This window comes from Oncorhynchus gorbuscha, linkage group LG06, assembly GCF_021184085.1.
Source record: "Oncorhynchus gorbuscha isolate QuinsamMale2020 ecotype Even-year linkage group LG06, OgorEven_v1.0, whole genome shotgun sequence".
Taxonomy (NCBI): domain Eukaryota; kingdom Metazoa; phylum Chordata; class Actinopteri; order Salmoniformes; family Salmonidae; genus Oncorhynchus; species Oncorhynchus gorbuscha.
Genome location: NC_060178.1, coordinates 91440287 through 91463535, shown reverse-complemented (window position 1 = coordinate 91463535; position 23249 = coordinate 91440287). Strand labels below are relative to the sequence as shown.

The 23249-nt window shown below is 45.3% G+C and overlaps 1 pseudogene; it reads right to left on the bottom strand.

Moving 5' to 3' along the window:
* Window positions 1–2916: 2916 nt before the first annotated feature.
* On the bottom strand, window positions 2917–17900 carry LOC124038524 (annotated as a pseudogene).
* Window positions 17901–23249: the final 5349 nt, after the last annotated feature.

Genomic DNA, 23249 nt, shown 5'->3' with positions numbered 1-23249 from the left:
AACAAAGGCTGTTGATTGAACACTTCTAAAATGCCATCCTGTCTCTGACCCCTTTGTTTGGTAACAGCACACTGTGGTGATGACAAAGGAGGCCCCTAAAACCTAGTAACAGAGCAGATACAATGACTTATGTAGTACGGTGTGCACATAACAAATGAAATCAGACTATGACCTTTTCAAACAACCAGAGAAAACGAGAACCGCTTATCTAAATTAATTATACAGGTGTCTAAGTATAATTATAGTTATATGTATCATAGAAAGTAGGATTATATGATAGGGGTATGTATACTTTTATATAGGTATATATTGAATAAGGTGCTATACTGATGTATACAGACGTCAATATATGCTTGAAGTTGTTCCAGCAGGGTTAATGACTAAATAAATGATACTAGAGTATTATTGATTATATAATCTCACTCAGTAGCAGTCAGGAAAACAATCATTAGCGATTTACATGGCATTTGGAAATTCAAAGTGTCACTAGCACATTCCATTGGACTGACTAACCAACCTTATCTTCCATACAATCTCAACTCCCCTATAATCCACTAACCTCAAGCAACCAAGACTATATCAAATCAGATCTTCAGCAACAACCTGGTCCAGTAACCTGTCTGCTGTCATCTAGGGTGCCCTGTGAACACTGATGCTATGTTAGCTTGTGTTCCTGTTACGTAACCAACTTACGGGGAGTGAGGTCACAGTCAGCAAGTATGTTAAAACTGAACAGAGTTGTTCTTCGTACCAGTTTGAGCAAGGTAAACTATGAACTCTTCCCTGTCTGCCCTGCCTGCTGGACAGTCCCGTTTAACATACACATACGTCTGTTTACAGTAAAGTATTATATTCATACATGGATACATTTATAAAGAGAGTTATACATAGCAATTAACATATATACGTATATCAATAGCATATAGGAGAATAGAAATAGTCATAATGGCAATCATTATCGTCATCATAATTCATCATCATCATCATAATAGTAGTAGTAGCAGTAGTAATACGTTCCCTCAGTTAAGCAAATACCTGGGTCATTCCAGAAGAAGCCTCTCCCACCTCTTGTTACTCCTCTAAAACTGATTAGACAGTTTATTGACCTACTCTACTATCTAGGTAAATCTGTTAAATCACTGATGTTTATAGAAGGGAGTACCTTGGCATTCTATTGTTTATTGATTCAATGGGAAAAACTGATTAGATCAAAAACTTTCCAATCGAGTAACACTTTACCCTACCAGACCCATTACTTCCACATTGATCAAATCTCTCATAAGATGGCAAGTACACACCATACGTTGTCTGGGTTCTGAGATGATCATGTCCCTCATGTTGACATTTAACCCAACCAATCCCCTTTCTTTTGGCTTAGCTAAAGCCATTCAATTCATATCCTGTTATGAGAATCAGTCAACCTTGCTCCTACAGAAATCTCTGGAATGACCCTCACAGAAGCAATAAAATCACTAGTCATCTAGTTCAGCGATACATGTCATATAGCATAGCTCAATAACAAGAGGTTCTATGTAATCAATACAAGTTTTAGGTTATATTTAATTAAGCTTAACTGCTAAGTTATCAATTATCTTTAGTAGTATACCAATATCTGTAAATATGTATATATAATGTATATGAAGAGACATACCTCCATTACATAATGTCGGGTGCGGGTATAAGGGAACGAGATGCTGGCCATATGGGAAAAACCTGTCCTGCCTAGATATATTTTGTGAATTAATGTTAGTGTGTGTGCATATATATACACACACACACAAAATCAGTCTCACTAGCCAACATTATGGGTAGTCAGCCTACATTATAGATAGTCAGTCTTCTTTAGCCTACATTATGGGTGGTCATTTTACTTTTAATTTACTTTTTATGTATTCATCATTGCTTCCATAATGCCCTCCCTCTCTCACAATACCCAAGCCCGTCAGCCACCAACCCACCCCAGGATCCAGCTACCTGTCCAGTGCCCATCCCCTAACCTGACCACCCATGTGACCAAGCCACCATACTCCAGGATCCAGTCAAGATCCATCCTGCTGTACTACCCTACAATCCCTTTCTTGTGGAATCCCTTATTGGAATCCCTAATGTTCTGTCATATGCATCTTAACCCCATGTATTGTCCCTATACTCAGTCTTCGTAATTTAGAGCATATCTTTTCTCCCTGGCTAAATCAGCATTAGGTTTACATTGGAGGGCTAACAGGGCAAAGGTAACCTCACTTGATCCTAGTTAAACTGGTGGTAGACATGCCAGATGAAGTCACGTCACCTGACCCGGATAACATCTGGAGCCTTGTTACAGCGTGGCTATAACTAGGAGGACGCAGACTTGTTCATGTAGTCCGTGAAAACTCCAGGTTTTAAGCATACGGTACAGTATGTTGTTTGATTGGGTCTGAGTGAAGAGTCTGCAGTCACTCCCCATAGCCCTCCAATGCAATATTATGAAACTGCTCCATTCTGAGCCTACTCAGTGTGTATGTGAATGTGTATACGTGTCGTTGCTGGCCACAGGTAGGGCTGCCTAGCTTGCTTACAGTATATAACCAAGACTACTGTGCCATTTCTATTAATAAAAGGGGGGATAGGGGGTCATTTTAAATGTTATATAAGATTTGTCTTGGGTATTCCGAATACATTCCACAACCATAATTATTTTTTTGACTTCCTCATAAAGACTGGCTTTACATTCATACTCTACCAATATGGCAGACGAATAGAGTGAAGCACCAACTCTCATGGACAAACAAAATGGCGTACAAACCATTTCTGTCCGATTTCTCTCTCCCTCTTTCTACGTTCCCACAAGGGAAGGAGGGTAGGATTTGGTTGTAGACATTTACCCCTAGCTACATAGATAAGGGGCTTATTTTTAAGGTTGATGCTGCACGACCCATGTACTGCCCCCCTGGGCGCCTCATTCCCAGAGCTAAACAACCGAATCACGTTCTGCGCACTTGCCTCATATTTCTTAACAGCTGACATTTAAAAAAAACTAGGGCGATTTGAACGAACTTCAAAAAACTTTTTTTTAAAATATATTATGCAGGCTAATTTGTTCGGTTGTTTAGTCATCAGGAAGAAGTATTGGCCACACAGCCACTCCGTATTCGTTAGAAGGGGCGACTTTGGGGCCTTTTCTTTTTGCTGACAATTCGATATTTGCCTTCAATGGTAATATAATGGACACATATAAAGTACATTGACATCTGCAGCGTTAGAGATACACTGAGGTTCAGATTGAAGTTAACTGCCAAACCCTTCAGATTATGGGCGTGAATGTTCTTATACACAACTTTCTGTGTGTGTGCGTCACACGAGTTGGTGCCCGTTGCAACAGCAATTTGTTGTACTGTAAGGTGTGTATGTGTGTTTGCATTCAGACTGATGTCACAGGCGGTAGGTACTGTAGCTGGTCTCTGGTGTAGTGGGAGCGGGGTCTCCTATCCACGTCTCCAGGGCCAGCTCCTCCTCAGCACGACAACACTCACATATCTCCTCCTTCCGACAACCGCTGCCCAGACTGACAGAGACAAATTAAATGGTCTTTCCATATCAAACACAAAAAGCCACTCGTCTTTAATGAAACTCATGACTTGAAAGCCCCTCACCAATGACTCGGTGTAGTCGGTTGTCATCGAAACCTGTTTCTCCTCCGGAGGCGGGGTCATGAGGCTTCTGTCAGTGCGTCTGTTCTGATTGGTCATCGTGAGCCACATGTCATACATCTGCTGCATGTCCCTCACTGTGGACAGGACGGGGGTTAGCATTTCCAACAGATACACTTTAAATACATTATTTGTTTGGCACACAAAAAGAGAGGAACATAATGAGAGGAAAAGCAACAGAAAATTTTACAGCTGTTGTCCTTCATGTACGTCCAGACGTCCCTCTCCTCCAGACTGTGGGCGAAGGAACAATTTCCGATGTAGTGGCACTTCTTCTGCTTCATCACATGGACACACATCTAGGGAGACACTGCTTTATTATTACCATACTACCGCCGCCGCACTACTGCTGTTGTTGCACTACAGCCGTTGTTGCACTACCGCCACCGCACTACTGCCGTCGCTGCACTACTACTGCACTACTGCCGCCGCTGCACTACTACTGCACTACTGCCGCCGCTGCACTACTACTGCACTACTGCCGCCGCTGCACTACTACTGCACTACTGCCGCCGCTGCACTACTACTGCACTACTGCCGCCGCTGCACTACTACTGCACTACTACTGCCGCCGCACTACTACTGCCGCTGCACTACTGCTGCCGCCGCACTACTGCTGCACTACTGCCGCCGCACTACTGCCGCCGCACTACTGCTGCACTACTGCCGCCGCACTACTGCTGCACTACTGCCGCCGCACTACTGCCGCCGCACTACTGCCGCCGCACTACTGCTGCACTACTGCCGCCGCACTACTGCTGCACTACTGCCGCCGCACTACTGCTGCACTACTGCCGCCGCACTACTGCTGCACTACTGCCGCCGCACTACTGCTGCACTACTGCCGCACTACTACTGCCGCTGCACTACTGCTGCACTACTACTGCCGCTGCACTACTGCTGCACTACTACTGCCGCTGCACTACTGCTGCACTACTGCTGCCGCTGCACTACTGCTGCACTACTACTGCCGCTGCACTACTGCTGCACTACTACTGCACTACTACTGCCGCTGCACTACTGCTGCCTGCTGCACTACTACTGCCGCTGCACTACTGCTGCACTACTACTGCCGCTGCACTACTGCTGCACTACTACTGCCGCTGCACTACTGCTGCACTACTACTGCCGCTGCACTACTGCTGCACTACTACTGCCGCTGCACTACTGCTGCACTACTACTGCTGCCGCTGCACTACTGCTGCACTACTACTGCCGCCGCTGCACTACTGCTGCCGCTGCACTACTACTGCACTACTGCTGCCGCTGCACTACTACTGCTGCCGCTGCACTACTACTGCACTACTACTGCACTACTGCTGCCGCTGCACTACTGCTGCCGCTGCACTACTGCTGCCGCTGCACTACTGCTGCCGCTGCACTACTGCTGCCGCTGCACTACTACTGCCGCTGCACTACTGCTGCACTACTGCTGCACTACTACTGCACTACTGCTGCGCTACTACTGCACTACTGCTGCGCTACTGCTGCACTACTACTGCACTACTGCTGCTGCTGCACTACTGCTGCCGCTGCACTACTGCTGCCGCTGCACTACTACTGCACTACTGCTGCCGCTGCACTACTACTGCACTACTGCTGCCGCTGCACTACTGCTGCCGCTGCACTACTACTGCTGCACTACTACTGCACTACTAATGCTGCCGCTGCACTACTACTGCTGCACTACTACTGCACTACTACTGCACTACTGCTGCCGCTGCACTACTACTGCACTACTACTGCCGCTGCACTACTACTGCACTACTGCACTACTGCTGCCGCTGCACTACTACTGCTGCACTACCACTGCACTACTGCTGCCGCTGCACTACTACTGCTGCACTACCACTGCACTACTACTGCTGCCGCTGCACTACTGCTGCAGTTGCCGCTGCACTACTGCTGCCGCTGCACTACTGCTGCACTACTGCTGCCGCTGCCGCTGCACTACTGCTGCCGCTGCACTACTGCTGCACTACTGCTGCCGCTGCACTACTGCTGCACTGCACTGCACTACTGCTGCACCTGCTGCTGCACTACTGCTGCCGTTGCACTACTGCACTGCTGCTGCTGCCGCTGCACTACTGCTGCCGTTGCACTACTGCTGCCGCTGCACTACTGCTGCCGCTGCACTACTGCTGCACTACTGCTGCCGTTGCCGCTGCACTACTGCTGCCGTTGCCGCTGCACTACTGCTGCCGCTGCACTACTGCTGCACTACTGCTGCCGCTGCACTACCGCTGCACTACTGCTGCCGCTGCACTACTGCTGCACTACTGCTGCCGTTGCACTACTGCTGCACTACTGCTGCCGCTGCACTACTGCTGCCCTACTGCTACACTACTGCTGCCGCTGCACTACTGCTGCCGCTGCACTACTGCTGCCGCTGCACTACTGCTGCACTACTGCTGCCGTTGCCGCTGCACTACTGCTGCCGTTGCCGCTGCACTACTGCTGCACTACTGCTACACTACTGCTGCCCTACTGCTACACTACTGCTGCCCTACTGCTGCCGCTGCACTACTACTGCACTACTGCTGCCGCTGCACTACTACTGCCGCTGTACTACTGCTGCAGCTGCACTACTGCTGCAGTTGCCGCTGCACTACTGCTGCCGCTGTACTACTGCTGCAGCTGCACTACTGCTGCAGTTGCCGCTGCACTACTGCTGCACTACTGCTGCCGTTGCCGCTGCACTACTACTGCTGCACTACTGCTGCACTACTGCTGCCCTACTGCTGCCGCTGCACTACTGCTGCCGCTGCACTACTACTGCACTGCACTACTACTGCTGCCGCTGCACTACTACTGCACTACTGCTGCCGCTGCACTACTACTGCACTACTGCTGCCGCTGCACTACTACTGCACTACTGCTGCCGCTGCACTGCACTACTGCTGCCGCTGCACTACTGCTACTGCACTACTGCTGCCGCTGCACTACTACTGCACTACTGCTGCCGCTGCACTACTACTGCACTACTGCTGCCGCTGCACTACTACTGCACTACTGCTGCCGCTGCACTACTACTGCTGCCGCTGCCTTAAATAACGGTTCATATAGTTCCTTTTCGTAAAATGTTTTACATGTGAAATCAACAGTTTTTACATTTAGCTCATTAAATTTACTCCACCAATTATCAAGCTGTTCTACCTGCGCTGTTTGATTGGTCAGATAAGTGCAGGCGCGAGATGCAACAAATTTCACAGGCCGGGAAAGAACAAGAGGGCACTGAATATCCTGAAGTGGATTTGAATGTGTTTAGGCTATTGCTAGCATCATAACTAAATTACAGAATTACAGTGCATTCGGAAAGTATTCAGACCTCTTAACTTTACCACATTTTATTTTAACTACACACAATGCTTTACTACTACTGCAAATGTATTAAAAATAAAAACACAAATAGCTTATTTACATAAGTATTCAGAAATTGAGTTCTGCTTCCATTGATCATCCTTGGAGATGTTTCTACAACTTGATTGGAGTCCACTGGTGGTAAATTCAATTGATTGGACATGATTTGGAAAGGCGCACACCTGTCTATAGAAGGTCCCACAGTTGACAGTGCATGTCAGAGCAAAAACCAAGCCACGAGGTCGAACGAATTGTCCGTATAGCTCCGAGACAGGATTGTGTTGAGTCACAGATCTGGGGAAGGGTACCAAAACATTTCTGCAGCACAGAAGGTCCCCAAGAACACAGTGGCCTCCATCATTCTTAAATGGAAGAGGTTTGGAACCACCAAGACTCTTCCTAGAGCTGGCTGCCCGACCAAATTGAGCAATCGGGGGAGAAGGGCCATGGTCAGGTAGAGTGCCCAGACGGAAGCCACTCCTCAGTAAAATCACATGAAAGCCCGCTTGGAATTTGCCAAAAGGCACCAAAAGGCACCTAAAGACCATTAGATACATTATTGTCTAGTCTTATGAAACCAAGATTGAACTCTTTGGCCTGAATGCCAAGCATCATGTCTAGAGGAAACCTGGCACCATCCCTACAGTGAAGCATGGTGGTGGCAGCATCATGCTGTGGGGATGTTTTACAGCAGCAGGGACTGGGAGACTAGTCAGGATCGAGTGAAAGATGAACAAAGCAAAGTACAGAGAGATCCTTGATGAAGTCCCGAGTGCTCTGGAGCAGGTTCCCAGACTGAGGTGAATGTTCACCTTCCAACAAGAGAACAACCTTAAGCACACAGACAAAACAACACAAGAGATACTTCGGGACAAGTCTATCTCAATGTCCTTGAGTGTCCCAGCCAGAGCACAGACTTGAACCCGATTGAACATCTCGAGAGACCTGAAAATAGCTGTGCAGTGACGCTCCCAATCCAACCTGACAGATCTTGAGCAGATCTGCAGAGAAGAATGGGAGAAACTCCCCAAATACAGGTGTGCCAAGAAGACTCAAGGCTGTAATTGCCGCCAAAGGTGCTTCAACAAAGTACTGAGTAAATGTGACTTTTTTTTTAACTAATAGATTTGAACAAATTTTGAAAAAACTGTTTTTGTTTTGTCATAGTAGGGTATTTTAGAATAAGGCTGTAACATAAAATGAGGAAAAGGGGTCTGAATACTTCCCGAATGCACTGTATATACTATACATTTTTAGAACAAACAAAAAATAACATAAGTGGTATTCAAGATTAGAAAAATAACGGTTCTGTTCTGGAACACTACAGATCACTTTGATTCCCGGATTTGATTTTGTTCCTCAAAAAAAAAAAAAAAAAAATGTTCAGTTCTGTTCCCTGAACCGGTTCCAACCCCTGCTTTCCTGTGATTTTATTGTGTTTTTATTTGAAACCGAAACCCTTTTCCTTCACAAGTATTAGCTAACCTATTGTGGAAAAAAGGTAAAAATGCTTATTAGGTAAACACTATATGCAGGCAATGTTATAGGGGATGAGAGGGTTGCTGAAACACTAGAGGTAAATGGGAGATTGGATAAGGTGGGCTGTAGACAGTCAGCTGTACTCAGCATGTGAGAGGTCTCCTGGATCTGACTGACTGGAGAGATTAAAAACAGACCCAGAGAGAAGGGTTGGATGGAGAAAAGGAGGGGTGACTCAGGTCATACTTATGTGGCTGTGTATGAGAGAGGGGGGAGAAAAGAGTGAAGGAGGGGGAGACACTTACGTCGTACTGCTGTGGGTATGTACGGGAGAAGGGAAGCGGCCGCACAACAACCCACTTCTTCTTCTCAAAGGATTTCACAAGCAATACCCGACGCTCCTTAGTCCAGCTGGAGAGAGGGGGAAAGAGGAAGAGAGGGAGATATGGGCAAAAGAAAATTAGAGTTATTTTCCCCCCTATCAAATTAGTGAAATTGACCATTCAGAGAGAGGTATTTTGTATTTCTATAGAGTTAATCTTTTAATGGGCCTATTTCATTAACATTCCTTTGATCCAATAAATATCAGTTCAGGCCTGGTCATAAATCAGATGGTAGCCCCTGCAGCCTTATATTGACAAGAGAAGTGCAGATGTCAGTTTGATATGGCCCCAGGCCGCCCTAGTCTCTCACCTGTGCCTTGCTTTAGCAGTGCAGTACTTGAGGGCCTTGTCTGGTTCATTGACCTGTCCGTCCCTCCAACACTGGCCACAGACAAACTTCATCTTCAGGTTCAGCCCTCTGCCTCTCCCTCCTCCACCTCCGGAGCCAACCCCTCCACCCCCGAGATTGTCTCCCCCTCCTATTCCCCCCACCCCACCACAGCTCTGGTGTGGGACATGCATAGGCTGAAAGAGAGAGGGACATTTTGTAAATCAGGCCCTTAAAATAACAAAAATTATGTATTGTATTAGGGCATGGTGCCGATCTCACGCTCACCTTCTGTCTCTGAGCATTTTGCTCTAGCCTGTACCAGTGCCTCTTGGACTCCTGTACCATCTCCTCGTGGGTGATACCTGAGAGACAAAGTAACAGATGATAGAATGAACTTTGATTATTTTGCAGCAATCCTTTGTTGTGTGTGTGTGTGTGTGTGTGTGTGTGTGTGTGTGTGTGTGTGTGTGTGTGTGTGTGTGTGTGTGTGTGTGTGTGTGTGTGTGTGTGTGTATATAAACATGTGTACTTCGTGTACCTGTGTCCTGCTGCAGTACCCAGCACTTGAGTTCTATGACGGAGTGGGCGAAGGAGCAGCTGTCCTCGCGCTGGCAGCCGTAACGCACCTCGTGGCGACACACGTCAAACTGGCAGAGGGGGTGCAGCGGGCGCACCTTACTGTAGCGCACGTTGGCCGAACGCACCACATGCACTAGGCACCTGAGGAGACGTGGAAGAGAGAAATGAGATGGAGAAAGAGAGAAGGAGAGGGCGAGAAGAACATAGAAGGGGCCAAGGTGAAAGTAGCTGACTAATATTGTCTGAGGGAAATTGGATTATGCTAAGGCAAACTGCTTGTCTGGATCTGATACACTCAAGGACAGAAAGTTCTAGAAGACACACTTGTTATCATCGAAGGGATGTCGGGCGGTGAGGTTTGAGCAGACAGCCAAGTTCTCTTTGCTTCGTTTGCTGATAATGCGAGGCTTACTGTCAAAACATTCCTGCAGAGGAGGAAAGAGTGTGTGAATGTTCTGTACATACTGAATTCTTCAAAGTTCTCCATGTGGGGGTCTGTGTGTATCACACCCTACCTCACAGAGGAACATGAACATGCCCATGTGTAGCTGCAGCAGGCGTGTGACGCTGAGTGCCCGTCTCTCGGTGCTTCCCAGCGGGTCAAACAGCAGCTCCCTGCTCAGAGCCCCCTTCCTCTCCTGGGTCCACACGTCTATTTCCTCCTGGCAGTATGCAAACGTGCAGTTCTCCCCATACTGGCACTCCTGACGCTCCTGGACCTCTTCAGGGAGACGGAGGAGGAAGGTAGAGAGTAGATGATCTTTACTATCACTGATGGGCAGCAGGCATTAAAAAAACTACTGCCAGAATTCTGCAGTGAGAGATTACGTTCAACCATCAGTGCTTATTTGAGTGAGTGAACACACGTACGTACACACACACACGTACCTTTGCAGAGCACAAAGGCCCCAAGGAAGTTGTTTCTAGCGGGGCGAGGCCTGACTCTCTTCCATGTGGGGTCGTCTGTATTTTTAAAGCGACACAGCAGCACGTCCCTCTTACAGCGGTGAGCCGCCTCTGGCTGGTACTGGTAGTCAATCACCCGTGGACCTGCAGAGAGAAGATTAGGGGGACATTCAACTGTAGCACTCAATTCAATATAAATGATTTATCCCACAAGGGTCAATTATGTAAGCATTGATGTAACAGACAATATTGACTTAATACTGCTCAGTATAAAAGAAAGAAATTATTAACGTAACATATTCTGGAGTGGGAACAGAAAGGTGAAGGTATCAGTGTGTACCTATGCGGCTGTAACAGGCATGGCAAGCCTGTCTGAACTCGTGGGTGGCAGCCAGTGGGTTCCGGGAGAGCAGGGAGAGGTTAGTACCTGCTGGGACATTCTGAGGGGGGAAAACACACCAATCCATCAACAGATTTAAGTGTTATCAAAAAACACAACTTACTCCTAGTTCCGATAACTTGCATGTATCTCAACAGCGAGAAATGACAACAGAATAAATGTAATCTGGGGCCTGCAGAACACAAGCAGAGTAAGAAGAGAAAGACATCCATGTCATGATAAAAGAGGAGAAAGAAGTTGAGTATCCATCGTGGTGTTCAGGCGTTGTGCTGCTGTCTTACTGTGTGAGTGGAGCTGTGGTTGCAGATCCCAGGGATGAAGCTGTGAGAGATTCTTCCCCCTGGAGAACAGCAACACAAGGACACAGATATCAGACACCATATGGCCTCACAGCAGTGCTGCTGACACGGACTAGCTTCAACAACAACTAACGCCCCGAGGACTGTTCGGGGTCGCTGGGCAGTCCCAGTGAAGGTTTAAGAAACAGCCAACGCACATTTAAACTGTATCGTTGTAAAAGACTGGATAATGGCCAAAAAGCCTGCTACAATGGCTTTACTGTTTTGATGGAATTGACATCCCCAAACACACACACACACACACCCTCTGACCCATACACCTTGTTCATATGTCTCATCCACTCACCAGGAAAAGTGTACTCAGAGAGTGAGTCCAGGCCTCCAATTCCAACCCCTCCTTTACCCTCCATGTCCCCTGTCCCCGGGGAGAAGGCCCCCAGGGCGTCCAGCGCCTGTGTGGAGGTCTGGTCCCTCTGGCCCAGTGAGGGGTAAGGCTCCAAGGAGGGCATCTGACTGACCGAGGAGCTGAAGAAGGCAGGGGGGGAGCTGGGGCGAGGGGGCAGGGAGGCTGGAGGAGTATGGGGGGGTGCAGACCCACAGCTGTGTTGGGGAGGTTGGTGGGGATAGCACCCTGGACTGGGCTTTGTGACTGAGGGAGAGACAGAGACATGACATTATCCATCTTATTCTAAATCTCCTTCTAGACCAGAAATACATACAGTGGGGCAAAAAAGTATTTAGTCAGCCACCAATTGTGCAAGTTCTCCCACTTAAAAAGATGAGGCCTATAATTTTCATCATAGGTACACTTCAACTATGACAGACAAAATGAGGGAAAAAAAATCCAGAAAATCACATTGTAGGATTTTTAATGAATTTATTTGCAAATTATGGTGGAAAATAAGTATTTGGTCACCTACAAACAAGCAAGAATTCTGGCTCTCACAGACCTGTAACTTCTTTAAGAGGCTCCTCTGTCCTCCACTCGTTACCTGTATTAATGGCACCTGTTTGAACTTGTTATCAGTATAAAAGACACCTGTCCACAACCTCAAACAGTCACACTCCAAACTTCACTATGGCCAAGACCAAAGAGCTGTCAAAGGACACCAGAAACAAAATTGTAGACCTGCACCAGGCTGGGAAGACTGAATCTGCAATAGGTAAGCAGCTTGGTTTGAAGAAATAAACTGTGGGGGCAATTATTAGGAAATGGAAGACATACAAGACCACTGATAATCTCCCTCGATCTGGGGCTCCACGGAAGATCTCACCCTGTGGGGTCAAAATTATCACAAGAACGGTGAGCAAAACTCCCAGAACCACACGGGGGGACCTAGTGAATGACCTGCAGAGAGCTGGGACCAAAGTAACAAAACCTACCATCAGTAACACACTACGCCGCCAGGGACTCAAATCCTGTAGTGCCAGACGTGTCCCCCTGCTTAAGCCAGTACACATCCAGGCACGTCTGAAGTTTGCTAGAGAGCATTTGGATGATCCAGAAGAAGATTGAGAGATTGTCATATGGTCAGATCAAACCAAAAGAGAACTTTATGGTAAAAACTCAACTTGTCTTGTTTGGAGGACAAAGAATGCTGAGTTGCATCCAAAGAACACCATACCTACTGTGAAGTATGGGGGTGGAAACATCATGCTTTGGGGCTGTTTTTCTGCAAAGAGACCAGGACGACTGATCCGTGTAAAGGAAAGAATTAATGGGGCCATGTATCGTGAGATTTTGAGTGAAAACCTCCTTCCATCAGCAAGGGCATTGAAGATGAAACGTGGCTGGGTCTTTCAGCATGACAATGATCCCAAACACACCGCCCGGGCAACGAAGGAGTGGCTTCGTAAGAAGCATTTCAAGGTCCTGGAGTGGCCTAGCCAGTCTCGAGATCTCAACCCCATAGAAAATTTTTGAAGGGAGTTGAAAGTCCGTATTGCCCAGCAACAGCCCCAAAACATCACTGCTCTAGAGGAGATCTGCATGGAGGAATGGGCCAAAATACCAGCAACAGTGTGTGAAAACCTTGTGAAGACTTACAGAAAACATTTGACCTCTGTCATTGCCAACAAAGGGTATATATCAAAGTATTGAGAAACTTTTGTTATTGACCAAATACTTATTTTCCACCATAATTTGCAAATAAATTCATTAAAAATCATACAATGTGATTTTCTGGATTTTTTTTTCTTATTTTGTCTGTCATAGTTGAAGTGTATCTATGATGAAAATTACAGGCCTCTCATCTTTTTAAGTGGGAGAACTTGCACAAATGGTGGCTGACTAAATACTTCTTTGACCCACTTTAACTCTGTGCTCCGTGTAATGTACTTGTGTACAGTGGTGGAAGTTAATGAAGAAGACTGCTTTTTTACAACCAAATCTATTTTGGTTTTAAATGGGATGTTATAGAATAGTGAAGACACTTTTTTTGCGATTTCACTTGTTTTTGAAAAACTTACACCAAACCAACGATTGACTTCCTCATTCTCGGGGTGCAGTATGGGGGATCTGAAAAAACACGAACAAAAGCTCAAAAAAACACCCAAATATGTTGTTTTAGAAACAGGAAAACTCTCAGTATAGTGATGCAGGTCTTTAGATGTCGTACACATTAAATTGTATCATTCCGAACATTATATTACATTTTGTAGCAACTCCTCTCTAGCCACTCTAGCAGCAAGCTACACAGAGAATGGAACAGCTGCATAGGAGAAACAGCTTGAGTCGCACAAAATTGAATATAACGTTGCGGATAACGTACAGAATGGCACAATTTCATGTGTACAACAACTAAAGACCTGCATCACTATATGGAGAGCTTTCCTGTTTTACAAACCACATATTAGGGTGTTTTTAGAGCTTTTGTTCATGTTTTTTCAGAGCCCACATACTGCACAACGAGGAAGTGAATCTCTGGTTTGGGGTAAGTTCCTCAAAAAGTGAAATATTTTCTTTTAAAGATCTGGACCCTTCTATAACATGCCATTTACATCAAAACTAGAGATTAGGTTGTAAAAAAGCAGACTTCTCCTTTAAACCACTAAAATGTGCACCCTTGGTCAGCCAAGTCACAGAGATACTTTCTTAAATATTCATATAGTGTTGTCTGTACATCCTTTCCCGTCAACAGAGGGAGGGCACAGCACAACCAGCATCCTGCCTTGGAGTGATCCTAGTAGCAACCCTCTCACCTCGCTGACTTTCTTGGAGATGCAGTCCCCCAGCAGGCTGTCCAGATCGTCAGCGATCACGCTGCATTCCTCCATGTGCTCCGACACGGGAACGGAGTAGGGCATGGGCGGTAGGACTGTACTGGGGCTCTCTGATAGGTCAGCACAGGGCATGGCCACTGGGCTCGAGGGCTCGTCGCTGACAGGGATGGGCGTGGCCAGAGGGGCAGGGATACACTGGGCACTGGACAGATCAGCTGGAACGGAGGAGGGACGAAGAAAAACTAGAAATTAAGTAATAGGACCATAGAGAAGGAAATTTTAGAGAAGAACGATAATGACAATGACAAATAAATCATTCAAGTTAAACGTGATGTTACGTTTTCATGTTTAACTGCCATACCTGATGCAATGTCAGTCAAAGATTCTAGCCCGTTGGCGGACGTCTAAATAAAAAGAGACAAGGCTTGGTAAACATTTTTTAACTAGGCAAGTCAGTGAAGAACAAATTCTTATTTACAATGACGGCCTACCCCGGCCAAACCCTAATGACCCTGGGACAATTAAAACAACCATTCATCCCATTAGCCCTTAATAAGAAAATGGCAATGAGAAGAAAACAAAATCCAAGACAACCAGACACTCACCTCTCCTGTGGGTGAAGAATTCTCTCTATTGCTCTCCCTCCCTGACGTTGAGGACTCCACCTGTGAAGACAACAGTAACATTTATATTGGCCCGTGGCAGATATCGTTTTGATCTTTGAGGGGCGCATTCCTACTATTGAGAGTCACGTGTCTGAACTCACCTGAGAGCTGATGTAGGCCTTACGAACCTTCAGGCCCAGTTTATTAGCCAGGTCCTGGGCCAGTTCACCCACCTGCCTGTCCTGTATGACACAGAAAGTACATTCCATAAACAATAAGACTAACTGACATGACACATTAAAGAAATGTGAGTAACTAAAATGATGTCATGAAATAAATTGGTGATCCCATATGAATCCTACAAGGATTCATCATTTTAATTTAACTACAGTTCAAGTGCCCTTGGGTGTCATGTGGCCTTGACTTACATGTGGGGCAGTGAGCAGGCACCCGGTGCCACACTCATAGGCCTCCCTGAGCCGGCCCAGTTCTCTCAGACATAGAGCTTTCCTGTAGAGAGCCCTGCGACTGCCCTCACACACGCACAGCGCGCTATCACAGTCCTGTACGCCCCGCTCAAACTCCCCCTGGGGGAGAGAGACAGACAAAGAGAGACAAACAGAAAGAGGGGAGGTGGAAAGGGAGCGAAGATGGGGACTGGGTGTAAGAACTGACTTAAATGTGGGATCCATTATGGCCTGATATAATTAAGCAATAAGGCCAATATACCACGGCTAAGGGCTGTTCCTATCTGCGACGCAACGAGGAGGGCCTGGACACAGCCCTTAGTCGTGGTATATTGGCCATATACCACAACCCCCTGAGGTGCCTTATTGCTATTATAAACTGGCTACCAATGTAATTAGAGCAGTAAAAATAAATGTTCTGTCATACCTGTGGTATACCGTCTGATATACCACAGCTTTCAGCCAATCAGCATTCAGGGCTTGAACCACCCAGTTTATAATTACTGCTTTAACAACTTTTGAGAATATGTTAATCATTTCAATATTGTTAAGTGTGTGTATGTCTTACAAACTGAGAGTGTGCCGCTGCCCTGTTGACATAGAGGCTCTCCAGAAGCTCAGGGGGAATGACCAGTGCCTCTGCCTGAGCATAGCGGGCCACGTTGACTCCCTCACTGTAATGCTGCGCTGCCTGCCTCCATTCCCCATCCCGAAACACTGTGTTTCCCTCGTCCAGCAAGTTACACACCAACTGGGTCAAAAAAGCCTGAAGAATAGGAGGCGGCAGGGGAGAAGAGAGATCATGAGGATGATAAAAGATCATTCAGAACTGAGATAAAGAGCAGATTTGTGGAAGGATACAATTGACGACAGGCAGGTGGCTTGACCAATTTGGGTCAGGCAAGAGAATAAACATTGTAAGCAACACATAGGTACCGCATAATTCTCAGGCTCTGGGAAAGGCAAGGAGGACCTGTAGAGAAAATGTGAGATACATTAATCAGTGCCACCTCACGTACGTTCTTCGTGTTTATGTGTACCGACTATATAGAAAAATAAAAATATTAAGATGTCTTACTGAATAAAGCCCATAGCTTTCTGGATTTCCTCCCTTCGTTTCTGTCGTTCCATATCCATGGCTAAAGAATAGATCAAGTTAATTGTTATATTATTTTGAATAAAATTACAATATGTTCATGATTGACAAAGTACGCTGCTGCCAGATCTAAAAAGCCACAGACAACAAGTACAGAGTACATCAGACATGACAAACCGCAACACTTTCTTCCATTTTGAGGCCTTCTAATAATAACCTGCATGTCTATCCTCGCGCTTTCCTAAAAATAACTCGGATGAGAGTAACGCGTTAGCTGAAAATACAGCAGAATAAACACGGTGTACCGAACCAAAATAACTAGTTAGCTAGCTGATGAACTACGTATAATGCATGTTTAGGAAATGCTCAATTGCAAGTCTTGGATAGCAAGAAACAATACAAACGATTTTTGGATGAAAGTTTCAGGATAACTTCAAGTGGCTAGCTATCGACTTAGGTTAGTTAACTAACTTTAGCTTGTAGCTAGCTAATCCACTGTCAACTCTTTGGTTTGTCTCAGGCTCCGACTTCAACCGGCAGTGACACTACATCAATATAACCATTAACTAACCAGTGAATATAGAAAATACATAACAGTAGCTAGCTATATCAGCTGGCAAATCAACTTATTACAGAACGTATTTTTTATATTTATTATGGAGAGCAAACTTGCTGGTGGCAGGGACAGCATCTGAACACCAGGGCTAACTAGCCAGTTAGCTAGCTAGGTCAATTCAACATAAGTAGCAAATGACTGACATAGATAGATATATACAGCTTCGTATTTTGTAAATTCGTCTTGTGGTAGTTGACAGTGTAATAGCATACTAGCAAACGTTAGCTACTCACCGAAAACAACACCTTGTTATTCTCCAAAGACTGCTTTACCAGAATAAATAGGACTAATTTGTGAATATCTACTTATATAAGGACCTTCAAAATATTAATCATCCAGACACATATTTATTTGTTCACTTTCCCGGTAACGGGTTGCAGTATCTGGACAGAACATGTGAGAGTTTTCACCTAAAATTCTGCACAGTCAAAGCTAGCTAGCTACAGTACTTCTCCAAATTGCGCTCAAGATTATGAGACGCTTGGTCCTAAAGAGCTGTGGGTTAGTTGAGTGTGGTTATCTTCAATGTGACCGCTAGGAGGGGGCATTGACGAGTTGCATTGACGAGCACGCAGTCAGGAGTTGACAGAGATTGAAAAGAAATGTTTATAATTTTCATAAAATCCATTTTGATCATTGAACAGATTTTGAAGTGATCTGTCAAAAAGTGTTGATATTGCTCAACATGTGTCAGAATATTGACCTGGTGATGCAGGCAGCACAGTAGCTACATCATTTTGGTACAGATAACCCCTTTGAATAGATTATAAAATATTATGTTTACATTTTAGTCATTTAGCAGACACTCTTACATCCAGAGCAATGTATTGTTTTTACCCCTTTTTCGTGGTATCCAATTGGTAGTTACAGTCTTGTATCATTGCTGTAACTCCCATACAGACTCAGGAGAGGCGAAGGTCGAGAGCCATGCGTCCTCCGAAACACAACCCAACCAAACCACACTAAACGGTTAACCCAGAAGCCAGCCACACCAATGTGTCGGAGGAAACACCGTACACCTTGCGACCATGTCAGCATACATGTGCCTGGCCCGCCACAGGAGTCGCTAGAGCGTGATGGGACAAGGACATCTCTGCCAGCCAAACCCTCCCCGAACCCAGACGACGCTGGGCCAATTGTGTGCTGCCCCGTGGTTCTCCCGGTCAGGGCCAGCTGCAATAGAGACTGGACTCAAATCAAATATATTTCTTTAGCCCTTCTTACATCAGCTGACATCTCAAAGTGCTGTACAGAAACCCAGACTAAAACTCCAAACAGCAAGCAATGCAGGTGTAGAAGCACGGTGGCTAGGAAAAACTCCCTAGAAAGGCCAAAACCTAGGAAGAAACCTAGAGAGGAACCAGGCTATGAGGGGTGGCCAGTCCTCTTCTGGCTGTGCATGGTGGACATTATAACAGAACATGGCCAAGATGTTCAAATGTTCATAAATGACCACCATGGTCAAATAATAATAATCACAGTAGTTGTCGAGGTTGCAACAAGTCAGCACCTCAGGAGTAAATGTCAGTTGGCTTTTCATAGCCGATCATTGAGAGTATCTCTACCACTTCTGCTGTCTCTAGAGAGTTGAAAACAGCAGGTCTGGGACAGTTAGCACGTCCATTGAACAGGTCAGTGTTCCATAGCCGCAGGCAGAACAGTTGAAACTGGAGCAGCAGCACAGCCAAGTGGACTGGGGACAGCAAGGAGTCATCATGCCGGGTTGTCCTGAGACATGGTCCTAGGGCTCAGGTCCTCTGAGAGAGAGAGAGAGAGAGAAAGAAAGAAAGAAAGAAAGAAAGAAAGAAAGAATTAGAGAGAGCATACTTAAATTCACACAGGACACCGGATAAGACAGGAGAAGTACTCCAGATATAACAGACTGACCTTAACCCCCCAAGACATAAACTACTGCAGCATAAATACTGGAGGCTGAGACAGGAGGGGTCAGGAGACACTGTGGCCCCATCCGATGATACCCCCAGACAGGGCCAAACAGGCAGGATAGAACCCCACCCACTTTGCCAAAGCACAACCCCCACACCACTAGAGGGATATCTCCAACCATCAACCTACCACCCTGAGACAAGGCTGAGTATAGCCCACAAAGATCTCCGCCACGGCACAACCCAAGAGGGGGCGCCAACCCAGACAGGAAGATCACTTCAGTGACTCAACCCACTCAAGTTACGCACCCCTCCTAGGGACAGCATGGAAGAGCACCAGTAAGCCAGTGACTCAGCACCTGTAATAGGGTTAGAGGCAGAGAATCCCAGTGGAGAGAGGTGAACCGGCCAGGTAGAGACAGCAAGGGCGGTTCGTTGCTCCAGAGCCTTTCCGTTCACCTTCACACTCCTGGGCCATCATATGACCTACTGAAGAGATGAGTCTTCAGTAAAGACTTAAAGGTTGAGACCGAGTCTGTGTCTCTCACATAGGTAGGCAGACCATTCCATAAAATTTGAGCTCTTTAAGAGAAAGCCCTGCCTCCAGCTGTTTGCTTAGAAATTCTAGGGACAATTAGGAGGCCTGCGTCTTGTGACCGGAGCGTACGTGTAGGTATGTACGGCAGGACCAAATCGGAAAGATAGGTAGAAGCAAGCCCATGTAATGTTTTGTAGGTTAGCAGTAAAACCTTTAAATCAGCCCTCGCCTTAACAGGAAGCTAGTGTAGGGAGGCTAGCACTGGAGTAATATGATCACATTTTTGGGTTCTAGTCAGGATTCTAGCAGCCCGTATTTAGCACTAACTGAAGTTTATTTAGTGCTTTATCCGGGTAGCCAGAACGTAGAGCATTGCAGTAGTCTAACCTAGAAGTAACAAAAGCATGGATTCATTTTTCTGCATAATTTTTGGACAGAAAGTTTCTGATTTTTGCAATGTTACGTGGATGGAAAAAAGTTGTCCTTGAAACAGTCTTGATATGTTCGTCAAAAGAGAGATCAGGGTTCTGAGTAATGCCAAGGTTCTTCAAAGTTTTATTTGAGACGACTGTACAACCATCAAGATTAATTGTCAGATTCAACAGAAGATCTCTTTTTTTCTTGGGACCTAGAACAAGCATCTCTGTTTTGTCCGAGTTTAAAAGTAGAAAGTTTGCAGCCATCCACTTCCTTACGTCTGAAACACAGGCTACTTGCGAGGGCAATTTTGGGGCTTTACCATGTTTCATTGAAATGTACAGCTGTGTGTCATCCGCATAGCAGTGAAAGTTAACATTATGTTTTCGAAAGACATCCCCAAGAGGTAAAATATATAGTGAAAACAATAATGGTCCTAAAACAGAACCTTGAGGAACACCGAAATTTACGGTTGATTTGTCAGAGGACAGACCATTCACAGAGACGAACTGTTATCTTTCCGACAGATAAGATCTAAACCAAGCCAGAACTTGTCTGTGTAGACCAATTTGTAAGTCGCTCTGGATAAGAGCGTCTGCTAAATGACTTAAATGTAAATGTAAATGTAGACCAATTTGAGTTTCCAATCTCTCCAAAAGAATGTGGTGGTCGATGGTATCAAAAGCAGGTCTAGGAGCACGAGGACAGGTGCAGAGCCTCGGTCTGATGCCATGAAAAGGTCATTTACCACCTTCACAAGTGCAGTCTCAGTGCTATGATGGGGTCTAAAACCAGACTGAAGCATTTCGTATACATTGTTTGTCTTCAGGAAGGCAGTGAGTTGATTCAGTGGAAGATTCGATATAGGCCGATAGTTTTTTTATATTTTCTGGGTCAAGGTTTGGCTTTTTCAAGAGGGCTCTTCGATACTGCACGGTACTGTCTTTCCAAGCTAGTCGGAAGACTTCCAGTTTGGTGTGGCGCCATTTCAGTTCCAATTTTCTGGAAGAATTGCTTCAGAGCTCGGGTATTTTCTGTATACCAGGGAACTAGTTTCTTATGACAAATGTTTTTAGTTTTTAGAGGTGCAACTACATCTAGAGTATTGCGCAAGGTTAAATTTAGTTTCTCAGTTAGGTGGTTAACTGATTTTTGTTCTCTGACGTCCTTGGGTAGGCAGAACGAGTCTGAAAGGGCATCAAGGAATCTTTGGGTTGTCTGAGAATTTAATAGCACGACTTTTTATGGTTGGGGTCTGAGCAGATTATTTGTTGCGATTGCAAACGTAATAAAATGGTGGTCCAATATTCCAGGATTATGAGGAAAAACATTAAGATCCACAACATTTATTCCATGGGACAAAACTAGGTCCAGAGTATGACTGCGACAGTGAGTAGGTCCAGAGACAAACCAGAATCTCTAGTGGCACAGCTGGCAACTGCAATGCAGTGCCTTAGACCACTGCGCCACTCGGGAGACCTTCCAGAGCAACTTACAGTTAGTGCGTTCATCTTAAGATACAGTACCAGTCAAACGTTTAAACACACCTACTCTTTCATTTACTCTTAGTAAATTTAGGTCTTAACTCTTATTTTTCTTAAAACTACATTGTTGGTTAAGGGCTTGTAACAGTAAGGTTTGCACCTGTTGTATTCAGCACATGTGACAAATAAAATGTGTTTTGATTTGATTTCAACCAATGAACAATAACATTCATTCATATTTCACTCACATTTCATCTTATTTGTTCTGGATCAAAACATACAAGGCCAACGGTAGCCTTCATTCACTTGATCCACCACTAAACTGTGCAGCAATTGCTAATGTAAATACTATGGTCATAGGTACTGTACCAGTCAAAAGTTTGGACACCTACTCATTCAAGGGTTTTTCTTGATTTTGACTATTTTCTACATTGTAGAATAATAGTGAAGACATCAAAACTATGAAATAACACATATGGAATCATGTAGTGACCAAAACAGTGTAAAACAAATCAAAATATATTTGAGATTTGAGATTCTTCAAAGTAGCCACCCTTTTCCTTGATGACAGCTTTGCACATTATTGGCATTCTCTCAACCAGCTTCACCTGGAATTATTTTCTAACAGTCTTGGAGTTCCCGCATATGCTGAGCACTTGTTGGCTGCTTTTCCTTTACTCTGCGGTTCAACTCATCTCAAATCATCTCAATTGGGTTGAGGTCAGGTGATTGGAGGCCAGGTCATCTCATGCAGCACTCCATCACTCTCCTTGGTCAAATAGCCCTTACACAGCCTGGAGGTGTGTTGGGTAATTGTCCTGTTGAAAAAACAAATGACAGTCCCACGAAGCGCAAACCAGATGGGATAGCGTATCGCTGCAGAATGCTGTAGTAGGCATGCTGGTTAAGTGTCCCTTGAATTCTAAATAAATCACAGACAGTGCCACCAGCAAAGCACCCCACACATTACACCTCCCCTTCCATGCTTCACGGTGGGAACCACACATGCAGAGATCTTCCGTTCACCTACTCTGTGTCTCACAAAGACACATCGGTTGGAACCAAAAATCTCAAATTTGGACTCACCAGACCAACGGACAGATTTCCAATGGTCTTATGTCCATTGCTTGTGTTTATTGGCCCAAGCAAAATTAATTACTTAAAAATCATACAGTGTGATTTTCTGGATTTTTGTTTTAGATTCCGTCTCTCACAGTTGAAGTGTACCTATGATAAAAATTACAGACCTCTACATGCTTTGTAAGTAGGAAAACCTGCAAAATCGGCAGTGTATCAAATACTTGTTCTCCCCACTGTAGGTAAATGCCTAAATAAAGGAAACACCAACATTGAGTCTTAAAAGGGTTTTTGGGCACCACGAGCTGCCAGAACACCTTCAATATGTCTTGGAAGGAAAATGCACCCCACAACACAACATATAATTTGTATCTCTCATTTACTCATGTCTTTCCTTTATTTTGTAAGTTACCGG